Source organism: Dama dama, chromosome 11 (genome assembly GCF_033118175.1).
Source record: "Dama dama isolate Ldn47 chromosome 11, ASM3311817v1, whole genome shotgun sequence".
Taxonomy (NCBI): domain Eukaryota; kingdom Metazoa; phylum Chordata; class Mammalia; order Artiodactyla; family Cervidae; genus Dama; species Dama dama.
The window spans coordinates 89,565,425-89,578,451 of NC_083691.1; the positions used below are offsets into that span (position 1 = coordinate 89,565,425).

The 13,027-nt window shown below is 40.4% G+C and overlaps 1 protein-coding gene across 1 annotated transcript in view; it reads right to left on the reverse strand.

The window, feature by feature from the left end:
• The window catches only part of PAIP2B (poly(A) binding protein interacting protein 2B), a 40,262-nt gene that overhangs the window by 10,935 nt on the left and 16,300 nt on the right, over nucleotides 1–13,027 (reverse strand). The gene's annotated exons all lie outside the window — the stretch shown is intronic.

Below are 13,027 nucleotides of genomic sequence, written 5' to 3' on the forward strand. Positions count from 1 at the left end.
TCGATAGTTCAAAGAGAATTTAAGACAGAACCCATGTAATTCACTGTTGGTTTAATTAGGGCACCTAGTATGAAATATATCAGTTTAATATATTTTAGAGACAAAAGAAGTCAATGATTATTTCAAATACTGCTCCAGAATAATAATCCCATAAGGCTATAAAAGGGGAGAAACCAGTTTTTATTTTTACCGCTTCCATTTTCAGCATAACAATGACAGAACCAAGTATGTTCCGAATGTCAGGGTAACTGAGTAAATAGGTACTCCTAATCAGAGACTCTTCACAGGTCTTGAACCTTGATGGACAGATTACACAGCACTTTCCAAAGATTCATTTGGCAGTTGCTCACTATTCTCAGCTCAGTTGGTAAAGAATCCGCCTGTAATGCAGGAGACCCCAGTTTGATCCCTGCGTCAGGAAGATCCCCTGGAGAAGGGACAGGCTACCCACCCCAGTATTCTTGGGCTTCCCTGGTGGCTCAGCTGGTAAAGAATCCACCTGCAATGCGGGAGACTGGGTTCAATTCCTGGATTGGGAAGATCCTCTGGAGAAGAGAAAGGCTACCCACTCCAGTATGCTGGCCTGGAGAATTCCATGGACTGTATAGTCCATGGGGTCATAAACAGTCGGACACGACTGAGTGACCTTCACTTCACTGTCAACACAGTGATTTCTCCCCACATTATGGAAGTCACCCACAGAGAATCAGAGCTCCATTTTCTAAAACATCTGCCTTTGCCACCAAAATAAATCCTGAGTGCCCATTACCATCATGAGAAAAGGAAAGCAGAGTTAAGAAAGAACAGAATAATCCTAATTTAAGAGCAAGGCAGAGCACAGAGAACACATTGCAGGATATACCTGGTCATGAGAAAGGGAATGGAAAATTACCACAAATTCAACATGGGGATATTACCTAATTTAACACAAACACTTTAGAAAAGTCAAAAACACTGTGACCGGGACTGTCACTACTAGGAAAGCTGTTCTCTCCACAGCAGGTTATATAGTGTTGGTTTGTATTTTATACCATTCCACCTTTTCCAAACAGTTGGGAAGTTTGGTTTCTCTAAACAGTAGCAATCCAAGAGCGTAATTTGTATAGGGCTTAACAATTTATAAAGAAATTTCATATCTATGCTCTAACTAAAAGTACATATTCTGTCCAACCTCACTTAAAAAAAAACACCCAGACAGTGCTAAAGACCACAGAAGGCCCTGGTTCAGCCGTCAGGCACGCTGGGTTGCTGGGTCAGCTCAGTAACAACACTGGCTTGTGGGCCCCTTGGGTGACAGTGACAACTGGTGCTGAACGTGCCTCTTGACGTTAGTAATGGGGTGAGCGTGGGGCGGTTTTGCTGAAGAATGGTAAATCCTAGGTTTTGAAGGTCATCTTCCCACCATCAAGTCCTCAGATGAGACAGCCGTTTCAGTCGACCGCTTGCACTTTATGCGATTCTGAGGTGGGGGCACCCAGCTGGGCTGCTCCCAGATTCCTGACCACAGGACTGTGACAGTAAATGTTTATTGTTTTAGCCTGCTAAACTTTGGGATAAGTCCTTATATAATAATAAATAAATAACACAGGTATTCAGTAAACACAGACATCTAGCTCTGCCATATAAACCACCAGTTGCCACTCGTCTATTAAGAAGACAAACGTGCAGTCTGAAGTAGGTCATCGTTTGAGGAGTTCTTCAAGAACTAGACCTCAGTAGCACATAAAGGATTGATGTCTGGTCTGTATCTAAACTGCATTAAGAAATCTAAGAACTATTTGAAACTCATTCCCCGCCTCCATCTCACTTTCCCTCTTAAATATGTGGCAAACATGCTGAAAATGGAAAATAATGATTGACATTTGGCTGAAGATGGTAGAGCATGTAGTCAAAACAGGAATGCTAAGCTCCTGCCAAGCATATGATTTAGCACTTTACCTTGGTCAAGAGTTTGTGTTTAAGATATTTGGCTTGAAATAGAGGTCTTGGTTCCCAACCACAAAGAACTTCAAGACTTTTAATATACCTAGGATATTTCCAGAATACTTACTTCATCAGTTCAACACTTTGAAAAGCCACAACTTTCAGATCCAACAATTTCTCCAATCCAAAAATTGGCTATTTTTTTTTGAACCTAGATGAGATTTTTTTTTCAGAAGCTAAAACTAGATTATGCCCAGGATAACAACTTGACTGTCAAGAATACTTGGAACTATTGACTCAATTATTGGGAAAAAGTCTACTAAGTAATTTATATTAAAACTAGTCTCTACTATTATATTTCCTACAGTTTTGTTAAGTTCATTCCGTCTGGTGGTTGTTGTTCCATCGTTAGGTCATGTCCGACTCTTTGCGACCCCATAGACTGCAGCATGCCTGTCTCCTCTGTCCTCCACTATCTCCTGGAATTTGTTCAAATTCATGTCCACTGAATCAGTGATGCTATCTAACCACATCATCCTCTGCTGCTCCCTTCTCCTCCTCCTTCAATCTTTCCCAGCATCAGGGTCTCTTCCAATGAGTCAGCTCTTTACATCAGGTGGCCAAAGTATTGGAGCTTCAGCTTCAGCATCAATCCTTCCAATGATTATTCAGGGTTGATTTCTTTTAGGATTCACTGTTTGATCCCCTTGCAGTCCAGGGGACTCTAAAAAGCCTTCTCCAGTACCACAATTGAGTCTGGTGAATACCATTTAAAAAATTAAACACTGTGGGTTAACAGTTTTACATTTTATTTTACTTCAAACACATTGCCACTAGATTCAGGCTTTGGTCTTTCCCAATTACACCTTAATAACTCAGGTAATTAGATGCACTCGCTCACTAGTTTCTGTGTGTCTACCCTCAGCCCTGTGCTTGGCAGCTATTTTCACAAGGTACACAGTTGTTTCCCTCATGGTATTCACATCCTCTCAGGAGAGAGATAAGCAAATAGTTAAGAATGATTAGTATTAAATTAAAAGGAGAGGCAGAAGGAACTACTAGAAGACAGGAAGGCCCAATCTAGTTCAGGAGTGGGGTGTGGCTAGGGAGGGCTTCCCTGAACAAGCAACATTTAGATTGATTCCTGAAAAATTTGTTAGCTAGCAGGAGGGATGAGAGGGAAAACCATGTGCAAAGACTCAGAGGCATAGGAAGGGAACTTTCAAAAACTATAAGAAGGTACATACACATATAGTTGAAGAGTCAAAGGAGAACCAGTTGGAGAACGGCCAAGGAAGAGAGATGAGGCTGTGGAAGCAGATGGACCTGATCATCTAGGACATCAGAGGCTACATGGAGAATTTTGGATATCATCCTAAAAGCAATGAAAGCCACTGAAAGCGGTTCTCAGCAGCACAGTGACATGACTCAATTCATATTTTGAGGTCACTCAGGCTGCCATATGGAAAATGGATTGGAGAGACAGAGAGAGGATAATGGGAGACCAGTAAGGCAGCTAAAGCACTAATCCGGACGAAAAACAAAAGGTAGCTGCTTAAACTAGGACAATGGCAGTAAGAAGAGAGTAGATAGATTCCAAAACTATTTTAGGTGTTTCTGGGGAGGAACTGGATGTGGGGAGACAAGGTGAGGCAGATATCAAGGATAACTTTGGCACAAGCACCTGGGTGAGCGGTAATGTCACTCACTGAGCTAAGCAACTCTACGGGAAGGGCAGATTTTTCTAGGGTGGGGATGGGGGTTCGAGGCATAAAGGGTGATGAGTTCTATTTTGGACACATTAAATGTGTAATGCCTCTGAAACATTCAAATGGTGACATAAATAGGTTGTTTGTATGCATCAGTAGGAGAGGTATGACTAAATATAGAAATTTGGAATAGACGTCTACATACATGGTAACAGAAGTCATGGGCCTAGAATATTGCCTAGGGAGAAAGGGCAAAGTCAGATAAGACAAGGAGATAGAAAAGGAGACTGAGAAGGAAACTAGAAGAGTGTGCCATCACAGAAATCAAGGGAAGACAGAACCCTTCCCTTATAGTGAGCTGAAAGGTAGCCCCCCCAAAAATATGCTCAGATTCTAATCCCGAGAATCTGTGAAGACTACATTATTTAGAATAGGGGTCTTTGTAGATGTAACTAAATTAAGAACCTTGAGATAAGTAGATCATCCTGCATTACCCCAGGAGGCCCTAAATCCAATGGTAAGTGTCTTGTAAGAGAAAAGCAGGAGATCTGACATGGAGAAAAGGAGGCAATGTGACTGGGGAGGGAGAGACGGGAGTGATGGGGCCACAAGGCGAGGAATGCCTTGCAGGCACCACAAGCTGAACAGGCAAAGAACAGATCCTCCCCTCTTCTCCCCTGCAGTCTCCAGAGAGAGAGAGTCCAACCTGATTTTTTATTTCTTGACTTTTTGACTTCTAGCTTCCAGATGGCAAGAGAAAAAATTCATGTTGTTTTAAGCCTCTAGTTTGTGGTACTCTGCCACGTTAGACACAGGGGACTGATATACCCAGTAAGGCAGGTATGTTGAAGGCTAAAGTAAAAAGTGAAAGTTGCTCAGTGAAAGTGAAAGTCACTCAGTCGTGTCTGACTCTTTGTGACCCTGTGGACTATACACAGTCCATGGAATTGTCCAGGCCAGAATACTGGAGTGGGTAGCCATTCCCTTCTCCAGGTGATCTTCCCAACCCAGGGATTGAACCCAGTTCTCCCGCATTGCAGGCGGATTCTTTACCAGCTGAGCCACCAGGGACGCAAGGTCAAAAGGAAGGCTGAGAAGTGTCTACAGAATTTAGGACCATGGAGCTCTCTTATGACCATGATGAAAGCAGGATCCTTAAAGAGAAATGAGGGAGAAAGTAAAATGGATGAGATATGAATTGCAGCTGACAGGAAGTAATCAAAACTCTTTCAAGAGGCCAGGTGCCAAGGAAAGGAAGAGGAATGAACAGGAACTAGAGGGATGAAAGGTCCCTAGAAACTATTTTTAAAGACTGGAGAGTCCAGACCATGTTTAAATGTTCATAGAAAGAGTCTAGTGGAGAGGGAGAGGCTAGAAATAAAGGAGAAAGAAGGAAATCTGATAGTACAGGCTAGGGGAAGGTAGGAAGAGATACTTGTTTATTCTTTTGAATAGCTAATACATTCCGATGATTCAAAATCTAAATGCCTGGGATTCTTAATTAGTAACAGATACTTAATTATAGTAAAACAGAATTACTAATTAAGAACGGATGATGAGCATAAAGTCAGAGCAAGGGAAGCACATTGGGAGAGACATTTAATCCATTACAAAGCCTTACTCCATGAAACATTCTAACTCCATGGCAGATTTTCACTTCCCTGGTGGCAGGAATATAAGTCTCCCTGTCCCAACAGTTGCTGGATAAACCTACCAAACTCTAACTCTAGAACTTGCTTTTGTTTTCTCTTCTAATTTTTCTAATATGTGTGTGTGTACATATAACATATACACACATTTTAAAGCTACACAAGCACTATAGAAAGTAATTTTATAAATTTTAAATACATACTGCAAACCAAAAACAACGCAGGAGGCTGCAAATAAGAAATGAGTTTATTCGGGATCTTAGGAATTGAACTCAGAAAACACAGATTTCGGTAACCCCAAAAGAGGGGAAACAGAGATTTTATTTTCTTGGGCTCCAAAATCACTGCAGGTGGTAACTGCAGCCATGAAATTAAAAGACGCTTGCTTCTTGGAAGAAAAGCTATGACCAACCTAGATAGCATATTAAAAAGCAGAGACATTACTTTGCCAACAAAGGTCCGTCTACTCAAAGCTATGGTTTTTCCAGTAGTGATGTATGGATGTGAGAGTCGGACTATAAAGAAAGCTGAGTGCTGAAGAACTGATGCTTTTGAACTGTGGTGTTGGAGAAGACTCTTGAGAGTCTCTTGGACTTCAGGGAGATCAAACCAGTCAATCCTAAAGGAAATAAACCCTGAATGTTCATTGGAAGGACTGATGCTGAAGCTGAAACTGCAATAGTTTGGCCACCTGATGTGAAGAACTGACTCATCTGAAAAGACCTTGATGCTGGGGAAGATTGAAGACAGGAGGAGATGGGGATGACAGAGGATGAGATGGTTGGATGCCATCACCGACCCGATGGACATGAATTTGAGCAAGCTCTGGGGAGTTGGTGATAGACAGGGAAGACTGGCATGCTGCAGTCCATGGGGTCACAAAGAGGCGGACACGACTAAGCAACTGAACTGAACTGAAAAAGAGTACTCCAAGGAAAACAAAGAGTCATAAAGACAAAAGGACATAAGATTGTTAGAAGTTGCCTGACGAGTGGGGCAGAGAACATATTTGAATACATAATAGTTGAAAACTTTCCTAACCTGTAAAAGGAAACAGACAGCCAGGTCCAGGAAACACAGAGTCCCAAGCAGGATCAATTCAAAAAGGGCCACACCAAGACACACTGTAATTAAAATGGCAAAAATTAAAGATGAAGATAAAATATTAAAAGCAGCAGGGAAAAGCAATGAGTTACATACACGGTAACGCCCATAACGCTGTCAGCTGAATTTTCAGCAGAAATTCTAAAGGCCAGAAGGGACTGGTACAATATAATTAAAGAGATAAAAGGGAAAAACCCACAACCAAGAATACTCCACCTGGCAAGGCTTTCATTCAGATTTGATGGAGAGATTAAAACTTTTTTCAAATATATTTATTTTTGGTTGCATTGGGTCTTCATCATTGAACGTGGGCCTTCTTTAGTTGTGGCAAGCAGGGGCTACTCTTTGTTGCAATGCATGGGTTTCTCATTGTGGTGCATGTGTGCTAAGTCACTTCAGTTGTGTCTGACTCTTTTGGGATGCTATGGACTGTAGCCCTGCCAGGCTCCTCTGTACAAGCGATTCTCCAGGCAAGAATACTGGAGTGTGTTGCCATTTCCTCCTCCAGGGGATCTTCCCAACTCAGGGATTGAACCCACATCTCTGAAGTCTCTTGCACTGGCAGGTGAGCTTTTTTTTTTTTTTTTTTCCTTAATACCACTAGCACCAGCTGGGAAGCCCTCTCATTGCTGTTGTGGACCACAGGCTCTATGCACACAAGCTTCAGCAGTTGCAGTATAGGGGCTCAGTAAATGTGGCTCACGGGCCCCAGAGCACAGGCTCAACAGTTGTGGCACATGGGCTTAGCTGCTCTGTGGCATGTGGAATCTTCCTGGACCAGAGATCAAACCCATGGTCCCCTGCAATGGTAGGCAGATTCCTATGCAGCATACCACCAAGGAAGTCCTCAAAAGTTTTAAAAGAAGCAAATGCTAAAAGATTTCAGCTCTACCAAACCAGCTTTACAAGAAATGTTCAAGGGACTTCTCTAAGCAAAAAAGAAATGGTCACAACTAGAAGCCTGAAAACTACGAAAGAAAAAAGCTCACTGGTAAAGTCTACATTAAAGGTAGTAAATTTAACTACATACAAAGTTAGTAGGAAGGTTAAAAGATAAAACTAGTAAAATCATCTATATCTTCAATTAAAGGAGTCACAAAACAAAATGGTAAAATATGATGACAAAAATAGTAATCATGAGAAGAAGGGAGTAAAAATGCAGAGTTGTTAATATGCGCTTGAAATTAAGAGATCGGCAACTTAAAATAAATAAACATATTGCTATAAGTAAACCTCACTGTAACCATGAACCCAAAATCTATAATAGATACACACAAAAAAAGAGAAGAAATTCAAATGCAACACTAAAACAGTCATTAAATCACAAGTGAAAGTAAAAGTTGCTCAGTTGTCTCCAACTCTTTGTGACCCCATGGACTATATACAGTCCACGGAATTCTCCAGGCCAGAATACTGGAGTGGGTAGCCTTTCCCTTGTCCAGGGAATCTTCCCAACCCAGGGATCGAACCCAGGTCTTCAGCACTGCAGGCGGATTCTTTACCAGCTGAGCCACCAGGGAAGCCCACACAAGAGAAGAGAACAAAAGCAAAATAAAAGAACAAATAGGAAATACAAAAATAAAATGGCAATAAATACATATCTGTCAATAATTACTTTAAGTGTAAAGAGACTAAAGACTCCAATCAAAAGACAAAGATAAAGTGTCTGCCCGCAATGCCAGAGACCTGGGTTCGATCCCTGGGTCGGGAAGATCCCCTGGCGAAGGAACTGGCAACCCACTCCAGTATTCTTGCCTGGAGAATCCCATGGACGGAGGAGCTTGGTGGGCTACAGTCCACAGGGTCACAAAGAGTTGGACATGATTAAGTGACTTCACTTCACTTCTTCATTTCATACATAAATATATAGGTTTCCCTGATAGCTCAGTTGGTAAAGAATCCATCTGCAATGCAGGAAACCCAGTTTGGATTCCTGGGTCGGGAAGATCTTCTGGAGTAGGGCTGGCTACCCACTCCAGTATTCTTGGGCTTCCCTTGTGGCTCAGATGGTAAAGAATCTGCCTGCAATGTGGGAGACCCGGGTTATACATGAGGGCTTCCCTGGTGGCTCAGACGGTAATGGGCATGCCTGCAATGGGCAAGACCCAGGTTTGATCTCTAGGTTGGGAAGATCCCCTGAAGAGAGAAATGGCAACCCACTCTAGTACTCTTGCCTGAAAAATCCCATGGACAGAGGAGCCTAGTAGGCTACAGTCCATGGGGTTACAAAGAACCAGACATGACTGAGTGACTTCATTTTCACACGTATATATACTGCCTACAAGAGATTCACTTCATACCTAAAGCAACATACAGACTGAAAGTAAAGGGATGGAACAACATACTCCATGCAAATGGAAATCAAAAGAAAGCCAGGATAACAATACCTATACTGACAAAATAGAATTTAAAAGAAAGACGGTTACAAGAGACAAGGATATTACGTAATGATTAAAGGATTAATCCAAAAGGAAACTGTAACAACTGTAAATGTATATGCACCCAACATAGGAGGATGTACACATATACAAAGCAAATATTAACATAACATAAATACAGACATAAAGGGAGAAATCAACAGTAATGAAATAATTGTAGAAGACTTTACCACCTCACTTACATCAATGAACAGATCACCCAGAGAGTAAATCAATAAGGAAACACTAGCCTTAAATGATACATTAGATCAGATGGACTTAACAGATATATACAGAACATTCCATCCAAAAGCAGTAGAATACATTCTTTTCAAATACAGAGGCAGCATTCTCCAGGATACATCACAGCTAAGCCTTAGTAAAATTTAGAAAATTGAAATCCTATCAAGCATTTTTTCAACCAGAATGCTATGTGACCAAAAAATTAACTATAAGAAGAGCACTGCAAAAATATAAACATGAAGAGGATAAACAATATGCTACTAAACAACCAATGGATCACTCAAGAAATCAAAGAAGAGTTAAAAAAATACCTGGAGATAAATAAAAACAAAAACACAATGATCCAAAATCTATGGGATGCAGCCTGAGCAAGTAAGTTTACGATGATATAAGCCAATTTCAGAAAATAAAACAAATCTAAAATAAACAACCTACACTTACACTAAACAAACTAGAAAAAGAAGAACAAAGCCCAAAGTTAGTAGAAGGAAAGACATCATAAAGAATAGAGTAGAAATAAATGAAAGAGAGACTGAGAAAAGAGAAAAGGTGAATGAAACTAAGAATTGATTTTTTGAAAAGACAAATAAATAAAATTGATAAACCATTTGCCAGACACAATAAGAAAAAAAGAGGGCCCAAATAGATTAAATCAGAAATGAAGTTATTAACAACAACATGGAAATATAAAGGATCATAAGAGATTAATATAAGCAACTATATGCAAATAAAATGGTCCAACTAAAAGAAAAGGACAAATTCCTAGAGAGATACAATATCCCAGATTGAACAGGAAGAAATGAAAAATATGAACAGATTAATAAACAGTACCGAAATTAAATCAGTAACTACAACAATGCCCAAGTAACAAAGTGTAGAACCACACGGCTTCATAGGTCAATTCTATCAAACACCTGGAGAAGAGTTAACACCACTCTTTCTCAAACCATTCCAAAAATTTGCAGAGTAAGAAATGCTTCCAAACTCATTCTATCAACCAGCATCACCCTGATACCTAAACTCAACAAAGATACAACAAAATAATAAAATTATATGCCAGTATCATGATAAACATAGAGGCAAAAATCCTCAATAAAATATTAGCAAACTGAATCCAACAATGCTTTAAAGGGATGCTTCCCTGATGACTCAGTGGGATAAGAATCTGCCTGCGATGTGGGAGACACAAGAGATGTGGGTTCAATCCCTGGGTGTGGAAGATCCCCTAGAGAAGAAAATGGCAACCCACTCCAGTATCCTTGCCTGAAAAACCCCATGGACAGAGGAGCGTGGTAGGCTACTCTCCAAAGGGTTGCAAAGAGTCAGACACAACTAAGTGACTAAGCATGCATGTAAACACACCAAGATCAAGTGGGACTTATCCCAAGGATACAAGGGTTGTTCCATATCTGCAAATCAATCAGTGTGGCACACCACACTAATAAACTGAAGAATAAAAATCACTGGTGAGAATTGTGCTTGACTCTGACACAAACAGGAAAATATTTGGTCCAGTAAGTAGATAGACTATTACTGTTATTTTAGGGTAAGGGTTCCATAAGTATCCTGAGTTTCCAGCAGGTGTTCTGGATGACTTCATCAGGTCAAAAGGTCCGATTCCACTCAGGTTGAGATGTCACTTCACTAATGGGCCTCTCAAGAACAACAACAATAACAACAAACAAACTAATGGACTCCAAGCTCCATTTTAAAGAGCTCTCTTACCAAAACAGACTCGACTTTGATTTTCCCTTCACCATGTAGGACGTTGTATTTTGCACTAATTTATCTGGCTCCTTGTTTACAAAGTTTTACTAAGTATATGAACCCATCAACTTTTCTCCATCATCTGGTGGAAGATGAAGGTGTAAAGGAGACAAATGAGGGGGAAGATGAAGGTGTAAAGGAGACAAATGAGGGGTTCAACTTTTTTGAGGTGGGGAAGGTAGGGAGGACACGTAACGTATATATACAGAGATTTTAAAACAAATTTTAGGTCAATCTTGAATTAGAATGACCTTGTCCCCTCTATTTCCATTTCATTTGTTCTCAAAGAAGCTGCATGGCCTATAACAGGAAACAAATAAGTAATCACACTGCTAGGCTTTCCTATACTGATCTCAATACACAAATGCTCCATCAGTTGTCTTTCACTGGATGCAAGAAAAGAACTTGCCAAGAGAATGTTAATATGCTTGTTAAGCAATATAATTTGTTGGGCCTGAGCCAAGGCCAGACATTTGTATATATCCATATATGTATTTTTTTATTGGTAAATATTCATTTATTTATTTTTGGCTGCATTGAATCTTAGCTGTGGCCTGTGGGATCTTAGCTCCCTCACCAGGGATCAAACCTGTGTCCCCAGATCTGAAAGGTAGCTTCTTAACCATTGGCCCACCAGGGAAGTCCCCCAACATTGCATTTTTGTGTGCATGTGATCCTGATATACAGAAAGGCTAAAGGCTAAGACCAATTCCTCTAAGACAGTGGCAAACACTATGTGGAATAGAACAAATCTCAATTTCCCTAATTCTTACACATCAGCAGTTCTCAAATTGGTGTTTTACAAAACATCAACCTTGTGAATGCTCTTTGCAAAAAAATTTTTTAATTAAAAAAAAACTCATGGTTTCCAGTGGTTACCACTCCACACTTCCACTGTGGGGGACACAGGTTTAATCCCTGTTTGGGGAACTATGATCCTGCATGCTGCAAGGTGAAGCCAAAAAACAAATTAATGGCCAAGTATAATAAATTCTTTGATCTGAGAAGTCTTAACTACCAAGTATTTCACTAATTAATTAATTACCTTATTTACTTATCTGATTATTACATTTTAAATCTAACTAACAACTCACAAACCTTTATAAACAATGCCTAGGATGTTCTGTGATATTACAATTATTCTACTGGAAATGTACAGAACAGACACCAATAATTCTCTATACAGCATTTAAAGCCACTTCCAAAGGCAGAATCAACACTTGATTACAGTCAATATAGCACGTTCTGCTTCCCCAGGTGAAGACCATCAATTGTCTGTCCTCCCAAAATAACATCAAGCAGTGGTTGGGGACTTTGACATCTCCATATACAGTATTAAATGCTACTAAATACAAGGTATTAACTGCTACTAAATACAAGGTATTAAATGCTACTAACAGGGAAGATATTGCAAACTGAAGTCTTTAACAGATAACATTAACCAAAATATTCTTATAGGCAAATTATTATATATGAAATGTGTAACTTTTCTGAATAACAAAGGCTTCTAAATGTCTTAGACTGATATGATGACAGTTCACCTTGCTTTTAAAATGTATTCAGTTCAGTTCAGTCTCTCAGTTGTGTCCGACTCTGCGACCCCATGAATCGTAGCAGGCCAGGCCTCCCTGTCCATCACCAACTCCCGGAGTTTACTCAAACCCATGTCCATCAAGTCATTGATGCCATCTAACCATCTCATCCTCTGTCGTCCCCTTCTCCTCCTGCCCCAATCCCTCCCAGCATCAGGGTCTTTTCCAATAAGTCAACTCTTTGCATGAGGTGGCCAAAGTATTGGAGTTCCAGCTTCAGCATCAGTCCTTCCAATGAACACCCAGGACTGATTCCCTTTAGGATGGACTGGTTGGATCTACTTGCAGTCCACGGGACTCTCAAGAGTCTTCTCCGACACCACAGTTCAAAAGCATCAATTTTTCGGCGCTCAGCTTTCTTCACAGTCCAACTCTCACATCCATACATGACCACTGGAAAAACCATAGCCTTGACCAGACAGACCTTTGTTGGCAAAGTAATGTCTCTGCTTTTTAATATGCTATCTAGGTTGGTCATAACTCAAATGTATAATAATATTAGAACTGTCACTATAGAAGCCTAAATACAATCTCTGCCTAAGGTCTCCCCCACCTCCATCCCTATTTTACAACTGATTACACATATACTCGATTGATAATTACTTGCTATTTATTTTGGGAAT